At 34.7% G+C, this 17,885-nt stretch overlaps 1 long non-coding RNA gene across 1 annotated transcript in view; it reads right to left on the bottom strand.

The window, feature by feature from the left end:
• The window catches only part of LOC112621760, a 46,508-nt gene extending 28,976 nt beyond the window's left edge, over positions 1-17,532 (bottom strand). The window contains exons 1-2 of the long non-coding RNA XR_003118765.1: positions 17,225-17,532; positions 236-326 (exon numbers count right to left, since the gene is read on the bottom strand). This is a non-coding gene — a long non-coding RNA (uncharacterized LOC112621760). The remainder of the gene's footprint in view (positions 1-235; positions 327-17,224) is intronic.
• Between the last annotated feature and the right edge of the window lie 353 nt (positions 17,533-17,885).

Genomic DNA, 17,885 nt, shown 5'->3' with positions numbered 1-17,885 from the left:
TACAGAAGGCAGAAGACTACCCCAGAAGTAGATGGCTTTCAAAGACACTGCATCAAAGATGGTTGAGTAAATAACTAGCTTTTTTGAAATATTGGAATCTATACAAGAATTTCTACAGAATTACATGTAGGACTATTTTATTAACTTCTTGTGAGAACAAAGAAAATTCTTTGTTTTATACACCCCACAACTTTATTGATATAAAAGGTTACCACTAATTGGAATAAATTCTTACCTTCCCCATTGTAAGTCAGTGCTGTTCAAAATTTCTGATAATGTGGCAAGAGTAGCCTCAGTTTCATCTATTAATGTCATCTCTTGTGTGCCTGCAAAATTTGCCAGAACTGATTAGAGAAGATATTAAATGATAATTGGACATTTAGTGCTCGTCAAACAGAAAGTGACAGATGGGGCACTAATTAAATTATAGTTTTGACATTATTCACAATGGTTTATGACTCTTCGGTGATGACCTTCATGCATCTCTTCTCCATATTTTTTTTCCTTTGGTGGGAAGGAAGGATAGGATGTTGATTGGTAGAAACAAAAATCATATTTTAAAAACACTGAGCAAAGCAGAGATGTTTAAAGTATGAAATTTCTAAACTTATCTATTAAGATAAAACACTGATCTGTGCTGAAGTGAATAATCATAAAGCAAAAGGAAAATTCACTATGAAACTAATGGAGTGGGAAGAAAATATCTAGGAAATCGTAAAAAATACACAAAGATCAAAACGCAACAAATCTATTTCTAGGAAGGGTAAAGACCTTTATTCTAATTTGAATTAAAAAATATAATTTTGATATCATATATGAGAATGTAGTGCTTTCTGATAATGCCTTTTTGTGTGTTAATTCAAGCTTGTATTACTAGTTACCTCCACCAGCTAAATGAAGAGCCTTGTTAACATGGAAGGGAAGGGGGGGAATTAAAAGAAATTATAAGCCACAGTTGCTAAATCAGAACTGCATTTTCCTTTTCAATTAAAAGAAAAAGCATAGTGTTGATTACTTTCTAACTTTAGTTTCACTCCAGTGTTTAGTAGTTGTCTAAACAAAAAAATTTTAAAGACTTGGATGCTTAGCTTTAGATTCCCATAGTGAACCCGCTCTGTCTAGTGATTAGCTATAGTCTAAATTTAAAATTAAATCATTTTGTATAATGTCTCTTCCCTGTAATTTTCAAGGTACACTTTCTGCTGACATATGCACTGCTTTAGTTACTATTAATGAGATTTAGGTCTGATGACTCATTAGAACCCACTTCCTCTCCTACCCCTCTCTACAATGAGTAACACAGGAGGGAACGTGATTTGTTCTGACTGATGTAAATATATATGAATATATAATTTGTTTAGATTATTCTGCCTAAATATGTAATTTAGACATGATAACCAACTAGCCTATTTAATATAAGGGGTTAAATGGAATGGACACAGTCATGAGATTCCAGTTGTACCTGGCTATCCCTGGCTACTACTGTGAATTTGGAGAAGTATGTCACCGTGTTCCTCAATGAAATGCAAATGTATTCACTTAATACAACTGAACAATAGCATTTAGAAAATTTTCTGGTTAATAGTAGGCTACTCAGGTATTCAAAACTTTTATGATATTTCATGTTTGTTGTTAAATAGTAAAAGTCTAAATACACAGGCTGCAGATACAGGTGTTAAGGATGTTCGTGTATGTTAATGCCTTTTTTTACCTTTTTTTTTTTTTTTTTTTTGTAGATAGAGTTCTGCTTTGTTGCCCAGGTTGGAGTGCAGTGGCACTATCTCAGGTCACTGTAACCTCTGCCTCCCAGGCTCAAGCAATTCTTGTGCCACAGCCTCCCGAGTAGCTGGGATTACAGGACTGTGCCTGGCTAATTTTTGTATTTTTAGTAGAGACAGGGTTTCACCATGTTGTCCAGGCTGGTCTTGAACTTCTGCCCTCAAGTGATCTGCCCACCTCAGCCTCCCAAAATACTGGGAATACAGGCATGAGCCACCATACCCAACCCGTTACTGCCTTTTTATTAAGCATTATTCTACTGCCATTTCTCTATTTCGTGCTAAATATAAGCAGCATGATGTACTCTGCTCTCCTGTTCTTTTAACTCCATTGAGCTTCTTCTTTTCTTCATTTCTTCCTCCCTTCCCTTCCTTCCTTCTGTCTTTCTCTTTCTTTTCTATTTATTATTGTATACAGTTTTTCTGTCACTTCATGACAGGGATGTTTCTGAGAAATCGATCCTTGGCAATTTCCTTGTTGTGCAAACATCATAGAATATACTTACATAAAACTGAATGATACAGCCTACAACATAACTAGACTAGGTGGTATAGTTTATTGGTCCTAGACTATAAGCCTGTGCTAAATACTATAGGCAGTTTTTATAAAATGGTAAATATTTGAACATCTAAATAATAAAAAATGCAGTAAAAATATGGTATAAAAAATGGTACATCTCTATAGGGTCCTTACCATAAATGGAGCTTGCAAGACCGGAAATTGTTCCAGGTGAGTGAGGAGTAAATTTGAAATGATAGGACATTGCTGTATACTACAATAGACTTTATAAACACTATATATTTGGCTACACAAAATTTATAAAAAGTATTTTTCTTTCTTCAATAATACATTAGCTTATTGTAGTATTTTTACTTTATATAATTTTTAACTTTTGGACTCTTATAACACCTAGCTTAAAACACAAACACACTGTACAGCTGTACAAAAATATTTACTTTCTTTATATTCTTATTCTGTAAACTTTCTCCTATTTTTAAATTTTTACTTTTAAAACCTTTTAATAAGACCCCCAAAATGCAGAAAACAAAAGCAAAAACAGACAAATGGAATTACATTAAACTTAAAAGTTTCCTCACAGTAGAGGAAACAATCAGTACAGTGAAGAGACAACCTATGGTATGGGAGAAAGTATTTGCAAACTATGCATCTTGAAGGAGTTAATACCTAAAATATATAAGAAACTCAAACAACTGAATTGCAAAAAAAAAAAAAAAAAATTCAATTAACAAATGACCAAAAGACCTGAACAGATACTTCCGAAAGAAGACATAAAAATGGTCAACAGATACATAAAAAATCTTCAACATTACTAATTATTAGGAAAATGCAAATCAAAACTACAATGAGATATCACCTCACCCTATTTAGAATGGCTATTATCAAAAAGACAAAAAATAAATGCTGACAGGATGTGGAAAAAGATCTCTTATGCACTGTTGGTGGGAATGTAAATTAGCACAGTCATTACGGAAAACAGTGTGGAAGTTCCTCAAAAAATTAAAAATAGAGCTACCATATGATCCAACAGTTTCATTTCTGAGTATATGTCCTAAGGAAATGAAATCAGTATGTTAAGGAAATATCTACACTCTTATGTTTTTTATTGCAGCACCATTTCATCCACAATAGCCAAGATATGGAATCAACTTAAATGCCCATGTACAGATGAGTGGGTAAGGAAAATGTGGTGTGCACACACACATACACACAAATGGAATACTGTTCAGCCTTAAAACAGAATGAATCTCCTTTATTAGTGGCAACATGAATGAATCTGAAGGACATTATGTAAAGTGAAATAAGCCAGGCACAGAAAGACTAACAATGAGTGTTCTCACTCATATGGGAAACTAATTGATTTCATAGAAACAGGGAGTAGGATGATGATTAACAGAGGCAGGTGCGGTGTGGGGAGCAAGGAATGAGAGAGATTGGTCAATGAGTAAAACATTACGTTAGACAGGAAAGATAAATTCTGCTGTTCTATTTCAGAGTAAAGTGAAAATAACAGTGTTGTGTATATTTCAAGATAGCTCCAAGAAAAGATTTTGAGTGTTGTCACTAGAAAGAAATAATAAATGTTTAAAGTGATGGGCATGGTAATTACACTGATTTGATCTCATGCAAAGTACACATGCACTGAAATGTCACACCGTACTCCTGATATAGCTTGAATGATTTTCCTCTCCAAATTTCATGTTGAAATGCAATCCCCAGTCTTGAAGATGGCATCTGGTGGGAGGGGTTTGGGTCATGAAGGTGGATCCCTCATCTCAATGGGTTGGTGCTGTCCTCATGATATTGATTGAATTCTCACTAGATCTTGTAATTTAAAGTGTGTGGCACCTACTCCTTTGTTATTTGGCTCCCACTCTTGCCATGTGATGTGCCTGCTCCCATTTCACCTTCCACCATGAGTAAAAGCTTCCTGAGGCCTCCCCGGAAGCCATGCATGCTTCCTGTACAGCCTGCAGAACTGTGAGCCAATTAAATATCTTTTCTTTAAAGTTACTCAGTCTCAGGTATTTCTTTGTAGTTAGCCAAATGGACAAATACAACTCCATAACTAAGTATATTATGTGCCAATTCTAAATTTAAATATTAATAATTTTTGACAAAAACTAAGATACAAAAACAGTTTACACAAAGTCAGGGTCATCAATATCTCTGTCATCCACATCTATATCTTGTCCCACAGAAAGGTCTTCAAGGGCAATAACATGCATGGAGCTGTCATTTCCTGTGATAACAATGTCTTCTGGAATACCTCCTGAAGGACTTGCCTGAGGCTGTTTTACAGTAAACTTTTTAAAAACATAAGTAGAAGTACACTCTAACAATAAATAGTATAGTAAATACATAAACCAGTAACATAGATGTTTATGTTTTCATATCAAATATTGTGTACTGTATATAATTGTATATGCTATACTTTTACAGAGCTGACCATGCAGTAGTTTTGTTCACACCAGCAACATCACATGAGGAAAATGTTGTGCTATGACATTATATTACAATGACTATGATGTCATTAGACATAAGGAATATTTCAGCTTAATTGCAATTTTATGCGACCACCATTATATAGGTGGTCTATTGACTAAAAACATCATTATGCCACATATAACCATACATTTAAGATATACAGAATGTTTACATATATATATATGTATATATAGAAATACATGGCGAGGTGACTACTACAGTTGAGTAAATTAACATATCCATTGTCTCAGTTACCATTTATGTGAGTATGTGCCCATAAATGTGCATACACTCATCTCTTACCACATAAGATCACCTAAAATCTACTTTCTTAGCAAATTTCTGTACATAATGCAGTATTATTAACTAGAGTCATCATGTGGTACATTGGATCTATAAACTTATTTATTCTAGATAACTGTATCTCTTTACCATTTTATCTGTATCTTCTGATTTCCCCTCCCTCCCACTCCTGACAATCATCTTTCTATTCCTTGTTTTTATATAGTTGATTTATTTCTCTTTTATATCTTCCACATATAAGTGAGATCATGCAGTATTTTTCTTTCTCTCTCCAACTTATTTCATTGAACATGTCCTCTAGCTTCATCTGTGTTCTTGCACATGGCAAGATCTCCTTTTTTTCTTGAAGGTAAATAGTATTCCATTGCGTATATAGAGCACAATTTTTTAATCTATTCATACTGACCATCATGTAGATTATTTTGATATCTTTCCCATTGTGAATAATATTGCAATGATCGTAGGAATGCAAATATCTTTACTTCATGTTTCTCTTCAGATTGTACACATCTTTCACTTGTTATTTCAGTATAGATTTTAAATAAAGATGTTATCCTAGTTTATTATATATTAGAAACATTTCAGATTAGTTTTCTATTGCTACTGTAAAAATATTACCATGTTTTATTACCTTAAAGTAAAACAAATGTATTATCTTTGCAGATAATATTTCCATATAGGAGTTGGATAATAATTCCAACTCCTACAGATTGGAAGTCTAATGCAGGTCTTGGAAAACTCAAGGTATCAGCAGATCTGCATCCCATTCTGGAAGCTGCAGGGTGATATCTGTTTACTTGCGTTTCCCAGCTTCAGGAGGCCAAACACATTCCTTGGCTTGTGGCCCCCTTCTTTAATCTTCAAAGGAAGAAATTTGAATCTCTTTGACCATTTTCTGTAGTCACAGCTCCCTCTGACTCTTGCATTCTGCCTCCTTCTTTCATATTCAAGGATTCTCATGATTATCATTTGCCCACCTGGATAATCTCTGTGTTAAAATGTAAGCAACCTTAGATGAATCTCATCTGCAATCTAATTCCCCTTTGCCATGTAAAAATAACATGCACAGCTTCTGGAGATTAGGATGTGGGCATATTTGGGCTCAGAAGAGTGGAGCATTATTGTGCCTAACACATTCTTAAGTAAATTTTTCTTTCTTCCCCTTGAGTATGAGTAAGCTAAGGAAATATTGCCTGGCAGAGATGCTCTGGTGACTTCTTTTGCTGAATAGGTAAGAATGGTTTTATTTTTTTATTTTTAATTGAACAAATAGCAATTGTATATATTTATGTGGTACAATGTAATGTTTTGATATATGTATGCATTCTGGAATGGTCAATAAGCAATACATTACTGATTATTGAGACATTTCTCAAAGGAAGACATATAAATGACCAACAGTTATAAGAAAAAATGCTCAACATCTCTAATCACTGGATTAAATACAGTTGAAAATCACAATAATATATGACCTTATAGCTGTCAGTTTGTCTGACAATTATTATTTGTCAATTAAAAATATTATGTCTCAATAATCAATCATAACTTAGTTAATATACTTATTATTAACTAAAGTCACCGAGCTGTACAATAGATCACCAGACTCATTCCCCTGTCTAACTGAAACTTTGTACCCTTTGACCAAAGTCTTCCGTTTCCTTATCTGCCCTCTTTACATACAATCCTGCCCCACAACCTCTGGTAACTATCATTTTACTCTCTACATCTATGAGTTAGACATTTTTAGATTCCACATATAAGTGACATCAGGTGACATTTGTCTTTATGTGTGTTGCTTATTTCACTTAGTTTAATATCCTCTAAGTCCATCCATGTTGTCACAAATTACAGAATCTCCTACTTTTTAATGGCTGAATATTATTCCATTATGTATTCTATAATAGACTACATTTTTTAACGCATTGTTGAACTCTTCAGTTGTTTCCATATCTTGGCTATTGTGAATAATACTGCACTAAGCACAGGAGTACAAGCATCTCTTCAACATACTAATTTTAATTCCTTTAGATATATACCCAGAAATGGCATTGCTGGATCATATGATAATTCTATTTTTTATTTTTTTGAAGAACCTCCATACTGTTTTCCAAAATAACTGTACTAATTTACAATATCATCAACAGCATGCAAGGTTCCTTTTTCTCCACAACCTTGCCAACAGTTATTATCTTTCATCATTTTGATAACAGCCAATCTAACAGCTATGAGGTGATATCTCATTGTGGTTTTAATTGTTTTTAATTCAATGATTGGAGATGTTGAGCATTTTTTCTTATATCTGTTGATCTTTTATATGTCGTCCTTTGAGAAATGTTTATTCAGATCTGTTCAGGACACCTTATTCCGTTAATGGTGCTGGGATAACTGGTTAGCCATATGCAGAACATTGAATCTAGACCCCTTCCTTTTACCATATGCAAAAATAAACTCAAGGTGGATTAAAGACTTACATGTAAAACTTAAAACTATAAAAACCCTAAAAGAAACATAGGAAATATCATTCTGGACATAGGCTTAGGCAAAGATTTTATGACAAAGACTCCAAAAGCAACGGAAATGAAAACAAAAATTAGTTGGGGCTTAATTAAACTAAAAAGATTCTACACAGCAAAATAAGCTATCAACAGAGTAAACAGCCCACAAAAAGATGGGGGAAAATATTCACAAAATATGTATCTGACAAAGATCTAATATCCAGAATCTATAAGGAACTGAAACATATCAACAAGCAAAAAACAAACTCATTAAGAAATGGACAAAGGACATACACTTACCAAAAGAAGACATACAAGTGGTCAAAATAACATGAAAAAAATGCTCAACATTATTAATCATTAGAGAAATGCAAATTAAAACCACAATACCTTCTCAAACCACTCAGAATGACTATGATTAAAAGGTAAAAATATAACAGATATTGACAAGATTTCAGACAAAAGCAACACTTATATGCTGCTGGTAAGAGGGTAAGTTAGTTCAGCCCTATGAAAAGCAGTTTAGAGATTTCTCAATAAGCTTAAAATAGAACTACCATTTGACCCAGCAATCCCATTATTGGGTATTTACCCAAATGGAAAATAAATTGCTCTACCATAAAAGCACATGCAAACATAAGTTTATTGTACCACTTTTGGCAACCACTGAGGAACTGGAGAAAAGAAATGTGCACCATGGAATACTACTCTGACCTTAAAAAGAATGAAGTGGCTGGGCACGGTGGTTCACGCCTGTAATTCCAACACTTTGGGAAGCTGAGGCAGGCAGATCACGAGGTCAGCAGATCCATACCATCCTGGCTAATGCGGTGAAACCCCATCTCTACTAAAAATACAACAAATTCACCAGGTGTGGTGGCAGGCGCCTGTAGTCCCAACTACTCGGGAGGCTGAGGCAGGAGAATGGCGTGAGCCAGGGAAGCGGAGCTTGCAGTGAGCCGAGATTGCACCACTGCACTCCAGCCTGGGCGACAGAGCAAGACTCCGTCTCAAAAAAAAAAAAAAAAAAAAAGAATGAAGTCATGTCCTTCACAGCAACATGGATGCAGCTGGAAGCCATTATTCTAATCAAATTAACACAGGAACAAAAAGCCAAGTACAGCATGCTCTCACTTATTAGTGGGAGCTAAACGTTGAGTACATACGAACTCAAGGAGGGAAAAAATAGATACCGGGGCCTACTTGAGGGTTGAAGATGGAAGGAGCCTGAGGATTGAAAAACTACCTATCGAGTACTATGCTCACTACCTTGGTGATGAAAACGTTTGTATATCAAACTCCTACACGATTTACTCATGTAACCAACTTGCACATGTACACTCTGAACCTAAAATAAAGGTTGGAAGAAAAATAAATAATATGACAAATGAAAATAAAGAAATGGTAAAACAGGTTTTTTAACCTGAAGAGAATTAACACTCAACCAAAATCTGAATCTACTGAAAGGGATGAAAAGAGCTAGTAGTGGTAAATGTGTAGATAAATATGAAAGACTTTTCTGAATTTCTGAATTTCTTTTTTTTTTTTTTCTTTTTTCTTTTTCTTTGAGATAGAGTCTCACTCTGTCCTTTGATGGAGTCTCACTCAGGCTGGAGTGCAGTGGCCCGATCTTGGCTCACTGCAACCTCTGCCTCCCGGATGCAAGTGATTCTCCTGCCTCAGCCTCCTGAGTAGCTGGGACTACAGGCATGCACCACCACACCCAGCTAATTTTTGTATTTTTAGTGTAGGGACAAGGTTTCACCATGTTGGCCAGGATGGTCTTGATATCTTGACCTCCTGATCTACCTCCCTTGGCCTCCTAAAGTGCTGGAATTACAGGCGTGAGCCACCGCCCCTGGCTGAATTTCTTATCTTAATTTCTTTAATAGAGAACTGACCTTCTCAAGCAAAAAAAAAAAAAAATTAAAAAATAATATCATAATCCTGGAGTTTATAACATATACTGAAATAAATGCAAATAACAAAATAACAAAAATAGAGGTTTAATGAAATTATGCAGTGATAAATTTCTTACACTTTGCCTGAAGTACTGTAACACAAATTATTTCCAGACTGTGACATTGTAAGAATGCATACTATAATCTCAAAATCAAGTACTTAAAGAACATAAAAAACCAATAGTGGAAATAGAATGGGATAATTTAAATTATTTGATTAACCTGAAGGAAGATACAAAAGGAAAGAAAAAAATTGTATAGAAATAAAATATCAAGCTGATAGTCAAACCCCAATTAAAAGGGCAATTGTCACACTGGTGGAGGGAGGAGTCATAGGTATACTATCTAAAGGAAATGTACTTCAGATTCAAATACAGGCAGATTCAATAGAAAAGTTAGAAAAATATATGGTTATCAAAATATATACATAAAATATAGTGTGTCTATAAAAAGATAAGAAAAAGCAGGCCTCAGGACAAAAAAATATTATAGAGATATAATTGGAAATTTTATAATGATTTAAAAGTGAATTCATGAGGAAGAAACAGGAAGTAAAAACTGACAAAGCTAAGAGATTAAATTTGTAATTGTAGTAGGAAGCTTTAATACCCATTTCTCATGTGTAACCCTGCATGTAGGTTGGTACCCCATCCTCTAAGTAATTCAGATCTACTTCATTTTTACAGTGTACAGTTCAAACAACAAACCTGTTAACTACTCCTTCTGAAACAGTTAGATATTGCATTATCCTTTAAAGAAGGGAGCTCTTTTCCTGTATCTACTCTTTCATTTCTGGAAAGCTTAGCTGAGGGGTTGCCTGTGACCCACTGAGCAAAATCATCCCCATTTGCTTGAGATCTGAGAATCCAACTTTCCTACATAGACTGAATAGCCTTGGATTTGAGAAATCCGATACTCTTCATAGGTCACTGAGAATATACCCTAAACTTTTCTATTCAATCTGCCTGTATTTGAATCTGAAGCACATTTCTTATGGATAGCACACTTATGACTCCTCCCTCTACCAGTATGACAATTTCCTTTTTAATTGGGGTTTGACTATCATCTTGATATTTTATTTCCATACAATTTTTTTCTTTCCTTTTATATCTTCCTTCAGGTTAATCAAATAATTTAAATTATTCCATTGTGTGTGTGTGTGTGTCTGCATGCATGTGTTAAAGTATATTGTAAAAGGTTAATAATATATAGAATGTGGCAGTTAATAATTTACAGACTTTTTAGAGGAAAATTTACCTTGTCTCAAAGTTTTCCTGCAAGCCCAATAGTGTTCAGAATTCAGTTTTAGCAGCAGGGGTGAAAATTACAATCATGGAAGGCAAGTAAATCTTTTTATTAGGTAAAACACATACTATGCAAAAACGATTGGTAATACCTTCTCTGATAGATACAGTAACAGTCACAAAGGCTGTAGAGCACTGCTAAAGTATTTATTTGACGTTTATTAAACAGAGTTTAATGGCAGTGACATTTAAATCTAATTCATCAGTTTAATAGTTTTCATGAAAATGCTTCATTTACTTAGATGCTCTATGTATCTTTCCTATTCCTACTAATCATTTTTGTTCATTTGCTATTGAAGTAGGTTGTCTTGAAATAGTGCATTAGAATCAGAAGAATATAGCTTCGTAAAGCATTATCATTAAAAACCTATCTAGATTAAGAAGTAGTAAGTAATTATAATTTTACAGGATTATTTTTTCATTTGTCTCAATGACGGTAAATCATTAGGCCTGAGAAACCATCTGTATGGATCCATAGATACACGCCAGAGGTCATCTTTGGAAACATAGTCATACATTATTATGATGTCCCTGTTTAAAAAGGGTTTTCTTCCTAAAAAAATCTTTAGTAGTGATCTCTTCTAATGAACATGATAAATCTGACAATCATCAAGGGAGTTTTAGTTTCAAATTTCTTTGCCAAATCAGTAGAACCCCTAGGGTGAAATAATGAGTAGACAAATAATCTTGTTCTGCCCCTTAGGGTAGATATTTTGTACTGATGATATTTCTAGTGCTGACCTTCCACATTCAAGTGTCTAAGTTTATAAGTAATTAATCAGTATTCCCTGGCACTTTGAAGATTTGAGCCTAAATGGATATTTGCTTTCTGCTAACTGGTTTCTAGTATTTTAACTGCCTGGGTGTAGAGTAGTTGAAGGCATCTGATAACTGTGTTTCCTTAGCCGATAAGGACCTCAAGAATGGCTATACAGAGAGGACATAATTTTTAAATATGGATTTAACTGATATAAATATTACATGGTAAAAGGAAAAAATATTGCATTATTAATTTCTAGCAACTTTTTATTTAAAGTTGCTCTAGTACAGTTCGTCTGATCTGAGGAAGTACTGCTCTGTAATTATCCTAGATGAATTGCTTCTTATGGAAGTTATACGTTGAGGTTAGTGTCTTCAGAGAAGGCCAACTAGCTGGATATGAAGTGCCATCAGTTTACAGCCTTGGCCAATTAGCCTCCCTGTAGAAACTGAAGATTGTCAGTGTGCTGAATTTCTTGGACTTAAATTGATAATGATGATTACTAAATTCTCAATGTAGCATAGATTAGAATAGCAGTTTACTTGATTAATACCTCAGGTAGAACAGACAAGTGGTCCAATGGTGTTACTCTCTTTTAAAAAGAAACTTTCATGTGAAGCTGAAATATCAGAATTTGAAAACAGAGCAGGGGGAATTGTTTATGGGATATGAACATTGAATATTATCAGATTTTTATGTATAAATTTACATTTGTCTCAACAACACAGATAGATGTGCTAGGCAGATGTAATATGTTTCTCATGCCTGTTGGGGAAATTTCTTTTCTGAATCATGTTTGGGTGAGTTTTTCCAGTATTCAATGACCTGTTGATAAATGATTAACAGTTGGTTCTTTAAGGAAAACCATCCTAATTTGTAGGTTTGTCATTTTTTGTGGTATAAATATTACCATTATGACTAACTTGAAGCCACCAATATCACTAAAGATGCAGCTGGGATACATACAATCCAGTTCTCAATAGTCGCCATCAGCTGATCCTGTCACACCACTGCAATGCCTACCTTTCAAATATTATTTATATGCCGTCTACTGAAAAGCTACTACATCCTTTGGATGTTATCTTTAAGTGTATACGTATATAAATATAAGTATATAAATATATAAACATATAAATATGTCTGACTATAGTATCTTAATATTTCTTAATTTAAAATGAATTTTCATATCTTTTCTTTGGCCTCTTACATTCTTAACTGATTTTGTGGTTTAATTTTCAGAAGTACTTTTTATTTCTAAGTTCTTAGGGAGTTTCATGGTTATTGCTTCATGTATTTTCAACTCCAGACTTTCTAAAGTGTTTTTCTTATGCTATCTGCATCAGAATCTCCGAGAAAAGAGGACTTAGCATCAGCATTTTAACACTTTCCTTTGGAGAGACATTGTGAAGCTTTGGGTAATTTCTGTTCTAAAAGACCTACCTTTCCATTAAAGATAAAATTATTTGAATATTGACTTTCAATATTGACAAAATGTGATCGAAATACAAGTGGGAAAACAAGAAGTAAGAAATGATGAGAAGTTACTTTTATGATCTCGTGAAAATATAATCTTGATGGACTTGACTTTGGAATAGGAACTAACTTCTGGAAGAAGGCTTTCTTTTCTCTAGTTTTGTCATCTATCACGTAGATAATTTTTGGTGGTATTTCTGAGTCCTCAGGTATAGGAGCATTCCCTGGTGAGGTTAAATTTGTATTTAATTCTGCATGATGCTAATAAGCAGTTAGAATTGTGGAACACTTCCAGCAGGGAGCCCAAATTTTCTTGGTTTATAACACCCAAAGTAATATCTTCCTGTAATTCCTAGATCAATAAAACAAATAAAGCAAAACACCTAAGGGTCCTGTTTGAGTATTAGCTTGGAGTGTGTTAACACATATTTATGTCTTAAACTTATCAGCAGTTTGAAAATTAATGTTTATAAATTGAAAGAAGAAAATATTTCTATTTCTTAACCAAAATTATTTACTTATGGGATGTGTGCAGTTTCTTATGGGCAATGCACCACTTCTCAGAACTTGAATTCAGATCAAAGACCTTCATCCCCCTTTCTTATTCTACATTAATTTTCTCAGTGTGCTTGCTTTTGAAGACAGCAACAAGTAAAATCCAAGCTTTGAAAATACATAATGTCATTGAAAGAAATATACTATGATCCTTTTTTGGTAGAGTCTAAGCATGTCTTGGAAAAGTTAAAATATGTAGGAATACCTCTGTTAGCTTTCTGCAACTTCCCAGGTGACTTAGTACACACTTTGGGAGCCAGAGATTTATAAAACAAATCTTATGTAAATGACAAAAACAATTTTAAAGTCCCTAAACAGAGTGATAAAAAACAACAACAACAAAAATCTAATAAGAGTCAGACTTGCTCATGAAGTTATGATTTTATCAATTTTTCAATAATGTTGAAGGAAGTGATGATAAATGTATAATGATAGTGATAAAAATAGCAAAATAATTATGCACCAGTCACTAACACATATGTAAATGCACTTCTATGTAAGTGCACTTTGTACAATATCCTAATTATTTTTTGTAACAAATCTAAGAAATAGATACTATTATTATGCCCAGTTTTTAGGTAGAGAAAACAGAGACTTAGAATGTCAGCGTCAGTGATTTCTCCAGCTAGTAAGTGATACAACTGGTTAGGGAAAGTGTTTGGCTTGGACTAAGAGGCTATAAATTCTTCCTGAAAGGAATCTGCCATGATCATGAGGAATGGAACTGGTGGGGAGCCTATGGTCTCAGTGAAGGCAGGCAGATAAAAAAGGAAAGCAATGAGAAAACCAAGGATTCCTGACATCATTGGCACATGTCTTATAGGACCGGTGAGAAGAACAGTTGCAAAATCTAGGTAGTTTGGAGGAGTGAGAGCCCGGGTTTGTGTGTGTTGTGTGCATGCAAACACACATAAACATTCAGAATTCCCAGATATCATTTGGCTAGGGTCGTGTCCTATTGCAAACGACAATTAGACAAAAAAGCAAAACAAGTAAAATGAAACATTAGAGACAAAAGGATGGCTAAAGTAATACAATAAAAGAGAAGATAAGGGAGAAGACAAAGAAATGGCAGTAGCTTCTGCTACCTTGTACATTCCTAAACCTATTTATCACTATTGCCCTTTACTTGAAATGTTAAAATTCTTAAACATCTGTATTTCTCTTAAGGTAGCTCCTGTTTCAAACATGCTGTATAATTTAAAAATAAAGTTTGGGCCGGGCATGGTCGCTCACGCCTGTAATCCCAGCACTTTGGGAGGCTGAGGCCGGGGAGATCACTTGAAGTGAGGAGTTTGAGACCAACCTGGCCAACATAGCAAAACCCTGTCTCTACTAAAAATACAAAAATTAGCTGGGTGTGGTGGTGCATGCCTGTAATCCCAGCTACTCAGGAGGCTGAGGCTGGAGAATTGCTTGAACCTGGGAGGTGGAGGCTGCAGTGAGCCGAGATCATATTACTTAACTCCAGCCTGGGCAACAGAGTGAGACTCTGTTTCAAAAAATAAAAATAAAAATAAATAAATAGTTTGGACAAAATACTTATCTTCTTAAAATATTTTCTTCATAGGAGCTGTATGTTACGTCATCATGTGAGGCTGGGTTTTGAGAAAAAAGGCAGAGTTTTTGAGTTGGATGTATATTATTGAAAGCCTGTAATGGCAAGTGCTAATTTGTATTTATGAATAAATGTTAGGAAATAAAATGTCATGTGATGTCAGAAATATAAGAGCATACTTTAATTGAATCGTTAAAGACATTCCAGAGAATTTACTTTAAAACTTCTCTTTCTGGCATTAGGCTGGAAAAGGATCAGAAGCAATTGGATGTTGTCAACTCTCCCCTCTATTTATTCCCTGTCTTCGTTATTCCAGAATACTTTATTTTAGTCATTTGGTACTCAAGACATATGCTATTAGGCTGGAATTTTTTCCTTTATAGAGACAGGGCCCTGCCCTGTCACCCAGGCTGGAGTGCAGTGATGCCATCACAGCTAACTGCAGCTTCCAACTCCTGGGCTCAAGTGATTCTCCCATTTTAGCCTCCCAAATACCTGGGACTACAGGTGCATGCCACCATGCCCAGCTAATTTTTTAATTTTTTGTAGAGACAGAGTATTACTATGTTGCCCAGACTGGTCTTGAACTCCTGGATTCAAATGGCCTTCTCACATCAGCCTCCAAAAGTGCTAAGATTACAGACATGAGGCACCACACCCAACCACAATTGATTCATTTCTAAGAACCGTGAGATGTTTATTCTGATACTTCCCTGTATTTACTCTGATGCTTCACCCTGTTGGTGGGTGACCTTTTGCATTTCTCTACTCCATAATTGAAGTGAGCACAGTTCTTGGCACAAAACAGTCAATTAATAAATAGGTGTTGGATGAATTAATAACACTCCCATATAGATTTCAGTTATTGTCTATATAATTTACTTGATTTATTTTAAGTTGTAGCTGTCTAACTGAGCATCTTCAGGTCAGATTTGCTCTGCACAGGGAAAATTATTTAATGATAATTGAGAGAATCATCTAACTGGAGTCCCTGCTTCCAATGTATCAGCCTCTCTGAACGTCATGCTGCTGTTAACTTATCTCCAGCACCAAGTCCTAAATTACTCATCAGCTTTGCATTCCAGCTACTACTTATTTTGTTGTTTTCTCACTCTGGAAATCTCTTCTCACCTCCCTTTAATTTTTCCCCTTTCAGGCCCATGCTCCCACCTCTCAAATTCTTCTTCCTCCTGGAGGGTCAATGTAGACATGCTCTCTTTCTCTCAGCTGCCACTGATTTGCACAGTTTTAATTACCCCTTTCTTTTTGTATAAAGAGACTTTTGCATTGATTTTTTGCATAACATTTATTTTGCCTTTTGCTCTGAATTTTGTATGAGAGTTAAAATGTTTGTCAAATAAGTGAATGAATGTTCTATCGCTCATTCTCAAGCAGAGTTTGTTAAAGTATAATTCATCATGTAAGGCTCAACTCCATTTCACTTACTAGGTTATGGATATGTAACTATGTTACATTGTTACTGTTTGGGGTAACTCTTTGTGGGGTAAATTGCTGTCCTAACTGGAGAAAAAGTATGAGAATATGACAGACACTACAGTGCTAGATTCTACGTTTTTCTCTCTCCAGTCAAAATTACCTTTTTAGTGTTCTCCACTACTTTATTGCTTTGTTTTTCTTGTAGGTATGTGTGTATAAATGTTTGCAAATACACACACACTATACACACTATACATATATATAAACACATATTCATATGCACACAGACAGAAATGCAAAAAAAGACAAATTTATAACTTAAAAAATACACACAGATGTTTCTCAACTTAAATTGGGGTTTTGTCTTGGTAAGTTGAAAATATAAACTGAAATTACATTTAATACACTTAAACTACCAATATCGTGGCTTAGCCTAGCTTACCTTAAATGTGCTCAGAACAATGACATTAGCCTACAGTGAAGCAAAATCATCTAACACAAACCCTATTTTATAATAATGTGCTGAATAGCTTCTGGAATATATTAAATACTGCATTGAAAGTGAAAAACAGGATGGTAGTATGAGTACTCACCATTAACACCATAGCAGAAAGCACCGTAGGTCTGACGAATGCTTGAAGACTTGAACTAAAGTTAATTGCTGGATGATGGGGTTGCAACAGAGAATGAGTACCCAGTTTCTCTCTCTTCTGATGAGGGTTGAGAATAGCAAGTAGACGGTGCTGAGGAATGTGACACTTGCCTATGGTTTAGCAGGCATAGTGTTCTTTAGGAAGATGCCAAGTATTCAGTGTTTCCTCTTCTGATGATCTGGCTGACTAGGAGCTGTGGCTCGCTGCTACTGCAAAGCATCTTGAGAGAGTATTGTACCACTTATTGCTAGCCTGGGAAAAAATAAAAATTCAAAATATAGTTTCTCCTGAATGCTCACTTTCATACAATTGAAAAGTGGAGAAATCATAAATGAAACCATTATAATTATGCTCGTTCAGAGAAACGCATCATTAGGCAATTGCATTGGGTGAACATCATAGAATATACTTAAGCCTAAATGATATAGCCTACTACATACCTAGGCTATGTTGTATAACCTATTGCTCCTAGGCTACAAGTTCATACAGCATGTTACTATTCTGAATACTGGAGGCAATTTTAACACAATGGTATGTGTGTGTCTAAATGTAGAAAAGATATAGTAAAATAGGATATAAAAGATGAAAAATGGAACACCTG

This window comes from Theropithecus gelada, chromosome 3 (assembly GCF_003255815.1).
Source record: "Theropithecus gelada isolate Dixy chromosome 3, Tgel_1.0, whole genome shotgun sequence".
Taxonomy (NCBI): Eukaryota; Metazoa; Chordata; class Mammalia; order Primates; family Cercopithecidae; genus Theropithecus; species Theropithecus gelada.
The sequence above is the reverse complement of the archived record's forward strand: the minus strand, read 5'-3'. Positions and strand labels throughout refer to the sequence as shown.